Below are 10,481 nucleotides of genomic sequence, written 5' to 3'. Positions count from 1 at the left end.
TGGTGCTGACTTAACTTGCAACACGGACCTAAACTAACTTGCAATGCTCAGCACAGAACCAAAGTGGAGAAGGGCCCACGTAGCATGTATTCCACAAAGATTCTGAACTGAATCACTGTGTCTTAAGATGGGCTCTGTTAAGTGCAGTCTGTGGATACTGAAGAAAATCATCGATCCTAGCTAAAGATGAAGCACTTTCAGTTCTCATGATGGGACTTTTGTCTTCTGAGGATGTTTCCCTGAACAACCCAGCCCAGGGTATCAGAAGCAGCAGCAAGCGGCCCTGAGATGGAAGGATGGAAAGCAGTCAGATCTAGGGTTGTACAAGATATAATTTACTGAGAGATTTACAGAAGTGTGGGCCTAAGAGGCAGCTGGTTGCCCACAGTTTGGGTCGGTAGAAGCATACATGAGTTAGCACAAAAGGGTCTCCATCACCGGGATTTAGTTTATCTTAACACCAAAGTACTGATCACTCCTGGAGCAAGGGTCCCATTGTAGAGCTCCACAGATCTCTCTAATGGGTCTCTTTGTAGTTTCTAGGAGAATATACAGAAATCTCTGGCTAAGATTATTGTGCAATACACAATGACAATTTAGATTCAAGATGGCTGCAGTCATGTTAACCTGAATCTACTTTTTCTAACCCTTCATTATAGGCTCTTACAATCTCACACCCCCCTCTTCTGCAGTGTTCCCTGAGCTTGTGAGGGGTTGTAGTATCAGGTAGACAGCAGCCAGGAGGTGATTTGTGTGTAGATTGTGAACAGAATCTACAGCGGCAGTGGGGCCAGTGTTGCTAAGGCATAAAGTAATCATGCAACAAGAGCAGCAACCAACTGCTTTTCACTTGGAGACCCAGGAACCAAACCAATGACTTAGCATCATCCAAACAGAGATACAATCGGTCAAGATATTGATTGGGGCTTACAGTGTGAGATGAGATTTATGACATCAGAGATGAGCACGCTTTCCCCCCCACCCCCTGTAACAGTACTTTCTATGGACAATATAAAAGTAGAAGCCTCCAGAAATGGACTTGAAAATAAGTGATTATTAGGGAATTGTCACAGTCAGTCTGGACTATTCACAAAACAGCAAACAGCACCGCGGGCACTTTCCCTTAGACATCTTAGTGAAAGCAGCTGGGGGTGTCATGGAGCACACCACGCACTGGCCAACAGGTCGAGCCCATACGTCATTCCTGGAGCTGATGGCAAAGTGGTATGCAGGATTAGGAGACCACTGTGACACTGGGGGATTTTCTTTAGCCCACTCAGGGCATAACCAGCGAGAGAAGAGACCCACAAGATCAAGAGTGCTGAGTTAGGAAGGCCAGAGACTCCCCACAGTGTGACATGAGCTGGCTGACCCCTCTCCTGGTGAACAAGCCACTTGAGGCCTCACTGGGTTGCCCACTACCGGGGACTTGAGGCGTTCTGTTCACTACAGCAGTGTTATCACCTATCAGCTCTGGCAGTGCGTCGTCTGGCTGCATCTTGCACACGTCTTTGGGGCAGCTGCCAGAGACCCCAGGTTTGCATAAGGGACAGTCATGTGGGGCGTCATAGTGTTTAGTTTATGCTTCTCCAAAACTTTGGTACAACTGGCCAAAAAGGTACCTGAGGGTTATGTGGCAGATTAGTGCCATACCACATAGTGTTTTCAGGACTAACATCATGGTCTGCAAAATGAGGACCCGGGCCACTGATAACTTGGTTGGGTAGCCGTGCATCACACGAATTGCTCACAGCTTGGCCGGAGGAGGGGGCAGCTGAGTAGCTACCTTGCTAAGGAAAGCTTGCTGCAGCCAGCGACTGTGTCTACTCGGGTCACATTTTATGTTCTTTCCTGCTTCGTGAAGGAGGGTGTAATCAGACTGACAGTGCCACACTTACTGGAGAATTTAGTATATTTGCTGCTCATGTAGGTCACATAACAGGGCAAGAGACAGGAACATACTTGTCACTGGGCTGTGACCACCACAGAGTCACCATATTTTAGGGATAATCCTGCCTGTGCTTTACTCCATTTTAGCACTTTTGAAACATCTTTCTACATATCTACAGCACTATGTCTCCTGCCTGGGTCAGGGCCTGAGTCTGAGTAAAACCACCTCCAACTTTCAAGCAGGGAGGGACTCGCGAACAGACACACTAGTTAGTTCCTGAGTGAAGAGAGATATGTGTTTGAGGATGCAAGTTGCAGAACCCTGACAGGGAGGCAATCACAACTGGGACACCTACCAGGTTCTACACCTGGAATAAAGCTGTGTCCATGGATGATGCTCAGAGAGAGGGATGAAGCGGGGAATAGAGCCATGCTGTCTGGCTTTGGAGGGGGACGAACTGTTTCAGTTCCCTTACACCTATTCCTCTTTCAAATGGTTCCCCCCCCACCACCCATACAGTGGCTTTGGAAGCCATGGAGTTGGGTGGAGGAAGCACCCTATAAATGATGGGCCCTCTGAACCCTTGCAATCACTGTCACTGGTCCATATCCCGGGACACTGGTGCTGGGAATCCACAGCCAATGCTTGCTTGGGCTCCTCTACAGGACTCTGTCCAGTCCCTGATTCCAGCCTGCAGAGATGGCCAGCAGGAGAAGAGACTCAGAGCCTGCATTAACTGTGCAAAATACAAGGAACTCACCATGCATCTGCATAATCCTTACCAGGATCTGTGATGGGATTCCCAAGACCTGGGCCCTACCTTGAAGGGAAAGTCAAGGACTATGGTGCATGAGACAGGAAGGGTGGTCTGAGGTCAGGGCAGTCATGGGCCCAAGGGCAATGGGTGCTAACCTACTCTGCCCACCAGGCCTCTTGATCCCACCTGCCCCCTGGCTGCAGACTGCACCTCCGCGTCTCCTCTAGCCACCACAAGAGCTTATCACCGGGCCACAGGTGAGTCTACTCTGCCTCCTTCTGCAGCATAAAATAGAAGAGCAGCCCCCCAGTTCTTAGCAGCCGTGGCCCCTCAAGAGCTCAGAGGGTCACGTGCGGCAGAGATGCGGCCCGTGCTGCCGTGGCATAATGCTCTCTGAGCAGCAAGTCGCTGCTGGCTACCACCTAGTCTCCAGGCACTCTTCCTCTGCACGCCCTAAAGCTGCTTCATTCCAGTCTCTCATTCTTTCCAGCCTCAAAGTCAGGCTCCACGACCTCTGTCGCTCTCCCAGCCCCTACGCTACTGCACAATGAGGCCCAGCCCCAACTTAAAACCCGTGGCCAAGGTTCAGATCCTGGTCAAAACGCCTATATTCTGGCTAGAAACCAGGACCTTCTACATCTTAGATTAGGCTTAAACTGTGTAACAACTGCCTTCTATCCCAGCACAAGGTGCCAAATAAATGAACTGTTCTTCCTGGAGTGACTGAAGTGGACAAAGGTAGGATTTTTCCCTCCAGAATTATCAAGATACAACTAGTGACCCCACTCTCAACCTTCTCCTGGGCAACCAGGCCACCCAGACCTCCACATCAGTCTCTGTCACTCTTGCAGATTCCATGAGCACCAAAGAAGGAGCAAGGTAGTCAGGAGCGGCACCAGACATGAACAGCAGCAAGGCCCCTGTTTCAGACAGGGCAGGCCTGATGCGGGAAGGGTAGATTCACAAGGAAGTGTGAATACCAGGGAGAGACAAGTCCACGGATGCTTGAGAAAACAACAAGAAGAATGCAGAGGATGGGGTCCATGAGCTCTGGAGAACCCTCTAAGGAGGGCTCAACAGCTAAAACCAAAAGATGTAACAAAGAAACTGGAGGGAGATGGCGTGGAACAGAAGGTCTGCCTGGGATTGGAGCATCACCTGGCAAAGGGCCTGGAGATGATAAGAAAGGTTCACGGAGTGCCTGGTGAGGCCTGGCAAGTGTCACTCCAGAACTCCCTTATCTAGTGACTCAAGCAAGAAACATCTACAGAACAACTTGCAAGTCAAGCATGGCAAGAAGTTGAGGCGGGACACTCAGGGTGATCCCCTTGTGTGTGTGCTGGTCATGTCCTGCTCTTGTCCATGCCTACCCCATGTCCAGCATCCTCAAAGAACCCATAAACCCAGCATTCTTGGAAGGATTGGATGTCCCATGAGAACATCTCCCAGGAGTGTTCTTCCTTGATCTGAGGCCTCACCGAAGTCAGGGAACAGACACTAATGTCTTGTGAGGCTTACATGGAGGCCACACCTGCAGGCCCTGGAGCCAGTGGCCCCCCGTGCTGAGGGACACTCCAGCTTCATCCCTTCCCTGGCCTGCCTTTCCCACCCTCTGTTGTCTGAGTTTCTTGCTAAGGTTGCCACGTTCCTGGAAAAACTTCATCAAAAGGTCCAAGAGGTGGTAAGATCAACGCCAGCTGTCATGTTGTAGAATCCTCTTTTCCTGGTCTCCTGCAGGGATCCAGGGGGCTCAGAGGACTCTATCTGCTGGCTGCCACGGGCCACACCACTGCATGGAGAGACTGCCTGCCTTGTCAGGACCACACTTGCTTTCTCCTGGACAGGAACCTGGCAGAGCAGGGCTGACCTGGGAACCCAGAGAGGCAGCCTGCAGTCAAATCCATGCCTTGCAAAGATGGTGGGTAACACACAGCAGGTGAGAGGGTATGTGGCCTCAGAAGATGCTGAAGTAGTGTGATCACCATGGAGACCGAAATAAGGTTCCAATCATCAGTGACCAAACCATGACCATGGAGTCACTGGAGATGCAGCAGATATCACTGCTGAGTGAAAATTAACCTTGCACGACAGCATAGAGTCACTGCCTGAATTATCAATGAATCTGAGGAGGTCAGGTTCCATAGAGACCAGTAAAAGCCCTTCCTCCCCTCTAGAATGTGGGTGTCTGGGCCTGAACGCACAATAGGGACAAAGATACACAACGCAATAGTCTCAAGTACAGTCCCCTGGTCTCCTCCCGCTGTGCCATGCTTCTGACCTTAGCCAACCCACTCTTTGAGCATCTTCCAGAGTGCGGCTAGAAGCAACATGGAGAGAAGTGGACATGGGAAGCCCAGAGCAGGGCGGCAAGAAAAAGGCTTGCAGGGGTGAGAGCCTGCCAAGCCCGTGAGCTGAGCCCTTGCTCAGGTAGGGAAAATAGGCAGGTACTGTTGGGAGCAAGTCCTCTCTATGCCTGTCAGAGAAGTGACAGTCTCCCCCAGAACAGCATTTCAAGAGAAGGATCAGGAATGTTCTGCAGTATGCAAACAACATAGTCTAGGGAAAGGAATGCTCTCTGAGCAACATGAAGTTCCTGTATCTATTGTCCATAGCTAGGCCTAAGTCCAGAGGAATCTCTTCCTAATTACATGGAACAGTAGGATGCTCATGAAATCATTAAAGATAGCCCGATAGAAAAGATGGGCTCTGACACACCGGCTCAGCATATTGAGGATGCCAAGACAAGGAACCCCTAGCCCTCTGGGAGCAGTTACTCCCAACACCAGCAGGGGTCACTATGACCTAGAAGAAAGCAGAGTGGTGTGCGATGTGCGCTGTGGCCCGCACATCAGCCCCAGGAGCCATGCTCAGCCAATGAAGAACAGGTGGGTGGGGCACAGAGAAGGACAGCACTCAGACTTTGCTGCCCAGAGAGTCTATGTCCCCAGGACACTCTTCCCACAGGGGACAGATTCTGGGCTACCTTTACCATGTCCATCAGGCAGTCATTCAATAAGGTGGCATGTCCAATCAGCCCAATGTCTCTCATGCATGTAGGCAGAGGAAGGATTTTCAGTAAAAATTCATCCTCATAAAGGAAGAGCTTTTCTTCTTGTGCGAGAACACCCTCTGTGTGATGATGGCTGCTTCTTCCCGGAACGGGGACTGCTTCTCGATTGTTTCTCTTTCAGCTTTCAGCGTACTGGCTTCTGTCTGCACTGAGCTTGGCACAAGGCAAGGCCAACATTTGGTCATCCTTGAAGAAGCTTCTAGAAGTGAAGGGCACAGAGACACGACAGTAGCACCGAGACTCACACTCACCCCCAAACCCTCGCTGTACCGTAAGGCTTGCCCTCCCAGCATCAGAGAAACCAATGTAGAACCAACGCCTTTACATATGTGGAGACGCATTCATCTTCCAGCGACCCCACCTCAGGGTCTTGGTCCACCTGCCCCTCTGGCTTTGTCCTACATTTGTGCAGGCGAAGGTATGGGTGTGCAGAGGCACGAGACGGCAGGCCCAGTACCTCACATGTCACAAGCAGGGTTCAGGAATATTGGGGTGTGGTAGTCGAGCTAAAAGTTAGAAGACTCCTGTGTCCTGGGTTTCCTGGGGAGAAATGAAACCCCCAAGAGAGAAACCCCTGTTCTCTCTGATGTGGGAGCTGAGCCCTTGCAGCCCCTGAACTCTGCCTGGGTGACAGTGGAGTGTGTCAGTCTCCCCAGTCTTTGCCTCCCTCCTTCCCCACCTCGTGCCACACTGAACCCAAAGCCCTGCAGTGTGCTAGCTGCAGGGTGACATTTGAGGGGTATGTCACCGTGCCCATGGGCCTCCTGCCTTTCCATCTGCGCAGGCCTGTGTGTGTCATGACTGCCATGGACAGGAAGCCTCTGTCCTCACAGGACATAGCACTAACTCTAGTGATGAGGCCTCTGGCTTTGAGCCATCCCCGACACCATCCCAGGTGTGGGGTTGAGGCCATCCCCGACACCATCCCAGGTGTGTGGTTGAGGCCATCCCCGACACCATCCCAGGTGTGGGGTTGAGGCCATCCCCGACACCATCCCAGGGACCTTTGCTCCTGGCCTCAACCACAAGCCTGGAGAGACCCTTCAGCTCCATCACAGACTGCTGAGAGTAAGCAGAGCCTTCAAGTAGGGAATACTATTTCCTAAGAGCAGAGCTGACTACTCTGCATGTTCTTGCCCTTTTAATTCCAGAAAGGATGAGTCACTAATTGATGGAAAAGCCAGACCTAGGAATTCTGAATGGGACTCATAGCCTGGCGACCTGCATACATACACATGGCACTACCACTGCACTTGGGACAGAGGAGGGGACCTGACATCATCAAGAGCATAACCTGGGATCACCACAGCAAGTCGTTCTAGGCTTCTAGCCCTTGTCTTCCCATGAGATGAGCAGGAGACCAAGTTATCCTACATGGCTGGTTCACACGGGGAAGGGACTTGTCCAAAATGTGGGTGCAGCCTGGGTCTCCCTCAGCCTCCAGACAGGCTTCAAGTCCCAGAGCCCATCCACATGGACATGAGAATGCATCATAACAGAAGAGACTCTCACTGTGCCGACGCCAGTCACTGTTTTCCTGACTTATGTGTATGTGGGTGCCTGCTTGTCTGTATGTGCACTACACACCTGCAGTGTCTGTGGAACTGGAGTTAACAGGCAGCTGTGGACCACTTGATGTGAGTACCAGAAACCAAACCCAGGTCCTCAGCCAGTGCTCCTGATAAACAGTCTCCCCAGCCCTTCCACTTCCTTCCTTAGAGACTCCGATAGAGCCCACCCAAAGTTCCCCTTAAACATGCCCTCCAACCTTCACATTCCCCACAGAGACCCCTGAAGTCACCCCTAGACCCTCCCCCATGTAGAGAACCCCAAAGTTCCCCCTCAGGCCCTCTCTTCCACAGATCTTTACAGAATCCTCCATAAAGACCTCTGAAGTTTCCTGCAATCTTCAGCACACCCCTCCTCAGAGAGCCCTTATCTTTCATAGACACCCTCGTGGTCACTCTAACTGACAAGCCCTCTAGACTGGCCACAGATCTCCACAGAAGCACAGAGAATTGTGCAGTGCTCATGCTGAGAACCCACAGAGACTTCTGATCAACATGGAAACACAGTAACATCCACAATACACAGAAATAGCACACGAACTTCAGAGTCTGCAGAGATCTCACAGAAACCCTTACAGACATGCTCGTGTCCCCACGGCAGCCACACCACATGAGGACTGGCATATGCTAACATCCAATCTAGAAAGGTGGCCACCAGGACCTCTTGATTCTGACTTCACTTGCTCCAGCGATATGCCCTTATCTGGGGTGAGGACGCCAAAGCATTTGCTCCCTTGGCTCAGGACTTGGACTCCCCACTACCTGCTCATTGACGCCTGAATGACCTTTACCAGTCCTCAGCAACGGTCATATGACCCCAGGATGCTCCTCAGCTTGGGGATCCTTCTGAAGCTTTGGAATAAGCACCCCACACACTTCCCTTATATTCCTGTGGTAACCTGATACCAGGGACATTTTACACACCATTTTCAGTGTCACAGAGAGCTCAGAGAGAAGCATTTTCAGGTTGTGTGCACTCTGGTCCCTAGAGTGAGGTAAACATTAGTGTTTGGAAACTTCCCTTGCTTCAGCTACAAAATGGGGTGGGGGTGGGGGTGAGCGTTAATATTCCACGAAGGGGAAGGAGTTGCCAGATTGGAACACTGTTAGCCATCTGGATCATCTTTGTCTCTTTGCTATGCAATGTCTCTTTGTTATGCAATGTCACCAACACGATTTTCCCTTGCTAAACCATGACACAAAAGGGTTTTCCGATAAAACCAAGCAATGTCATTTTAGCACAAAAGTTAGCGTTTATATCTATTAGAGAGTCACACACACACGACAAAATGATTTGAATAATCTTTCAGGTCATTTTTTTTCCTGTCACTTGGCATGCAGAGGGCTGCAAGCTTCTGTAACTTCCTCCGATGGTAAAGGTCTCATCTACAACCCCAAAGCCATTACAGCTTTGACCCTGAAAACATGGGCCTCACGGGGTTCGGTCCCTCCAAACCGTCTTTCTCCACCCAGCTGGTGCACATCTGCCCCCTGGGTGGGGTCCGGGTTCCCCTGACTTACCTGCTAACATCCAAGTAAGGCAGGTCAGCTGCCATGTCCAGGATCTGACTGCTTGTGACAACAGCATGCCCGCTCCTACAGTGGCTGAAGGCTACCGAGGCACTGAGAGGAAAATGTCTTCTCTGTCCAGATGTGAGTCCTCAAGCCTCAGCCTGGCTGGCAGCAGCTGCACACTGCTCCATTCCATTTCCTGTGTTGATGTAGCTCACTCTTCCTCCCTGGCCTGGGCCTCCCACCACCTTGGGATGAAAAGAGGCAAAGAAATCGGAGGCCTGCACCTTTCCAGGAGCCCACAGGGGGCGGTGTAGAGCCTGAGTTGGCCAGGTCCCTTTGGCTTTCCCTGCCCCTTCAAGGCATTGGCTGCCTGCACACCCCTACCAACCTCCTCCACTTTCCGGTCCCCATAGCCCCCTCCATTCCTCTCTTGTGCTGAACTCTGCTGCCCCCATCTCCCCGATGTCAGATGCTGAAGGGCTCTCAGGCCTGGCTACAACCTAGCAATGTGAGAGTGAAGCCAGAGGCCCCCCGATGCCGTGGCTTCTATATCGTCAAGCGATTCAGTTTCCCACGCAAGTCCCAGCAGCCCCGTCACCTCTGAGTTCCCTGCAAAAGCCATGGAGGACACAGACAGGTTCTCTGCTGGTGCCTGGGTGGGGATCCTTACAGGAAAGCTGACAGTGATTACATTAACAAGGTCCCGGACCTGTTCTACCTCCAGCTGCAACCCTGTCAGTTAAACAGCCAAAGAGCCACAAACCGTTTAGAAACAGCCTGATTGGCTGCAGGCAGCATGCGGGCACCATGTGATCCACCGGCAGCCTGTAACTGGATAGAACTTCATTTCTGTGATTGGCTGGAATTCCATTGCTGTGATTGATAGATACTCAATTGCTTGGTTATAAGGTTAAGCTACAGTTTGTTCATACAGAAAATGAGGTTACACTTCTCTCTGTATGGTGGCCATACAGGACAAGCTTCATCAGCTCTTCTACGGGTTTTGTCCAAACTTGAGTTCAACAGTCCCCTTTTGCTCGCCCTTCCATTAGAAAGATCGGAAGTATGGGCATGGATGGGCCCTGCCGCCGTCTGCCAGGATCTAAATGAATCTTAGGGATTCCTTACAGAGTTCACAGTTCACAATGCCAGACTCGCAGCACTCTTTAAGAGTTACTTTCTTTGGCATCCTGACCACGGAGGCGCGGTTTGGTGGGAAAGAAGAACGGCGGTTTGTTCAACAGTTGAGGGGATACAAGTGCTGACATTCAAGTGCTGACATCCAAGTGCTGACATCCAAGTGCTGACATCCAAGTGCTGACATCCAAGTGCTGACATCCAAGTGCTGACATTCGTTCTTCCTCAGACGCCTCTACGAGATACGTGGAGCAAAGCTGAGCAGTGCGAGGGTCAGGCCTCAGAGGCAACTCAGCAGCTCCCGAGCCCCACGCTCACAGTCTGGGGATGGATTCCGTGCTGCAGGGTAACTGACCTAGAGAGGTGCTCATCCCTGTAGGCCACCCAGCCACAGGCATCATGGTGATCTGCAGATCAAGAAAAACACGAGACCGAGGAGTTCCTGCACAGCAAGTTTGCCATCTCCATCCAGGATGCTGTGAACTGGGCAACAAGCAGCCATTCCACCAACACGCTACATGCAGAAAAGATGAAGGGTTTATG

At 51.3% G+C, this 10,481-nt stretch overlaps 1 long non-coding RNA gene across 1 annotated transcript; it reads right to left on the bottom strand.

The window, feature by feature from the left end:
• Positions 1-314: 314 nt before the first annotated feature.
• Positions 315-9,560, bottom strand: LOC119088006. Its single transcript, XR_005091562.1, has 3 exons — positions 9,400-9,560; positions 8,808-9,046; positions 315-5,917 (listed from the first exon to the last, which is right to left on the bottom strand). It is a non-coding gene; the product is annotated as an uncharacterized LOC119088006 (long non-coding RNA).
• Positions 9,561-10,481: the final 921 nt, after the last annotated feature.

This window comes from Peromyscus leucopus, chromosome 5, assembly GCF_004664715.2.
Source record: "Peromyscus leucopus breed LL Stock chromosome 5, UCI_PerLeu_2.1, whole genome shotgun sequence".
In the NCBI taxonomy this organism is placed as follows: Eukaryota; Metazoa; Chordata; class Mammalia; order Rodentia; family Cricetidae; genus Peromyscus; species Peromyscus leucopus.
Note: the sequence above shows the minus strand (reverse complement) of the source record. Positions and strands in the feature narration are given on the sequence as shown.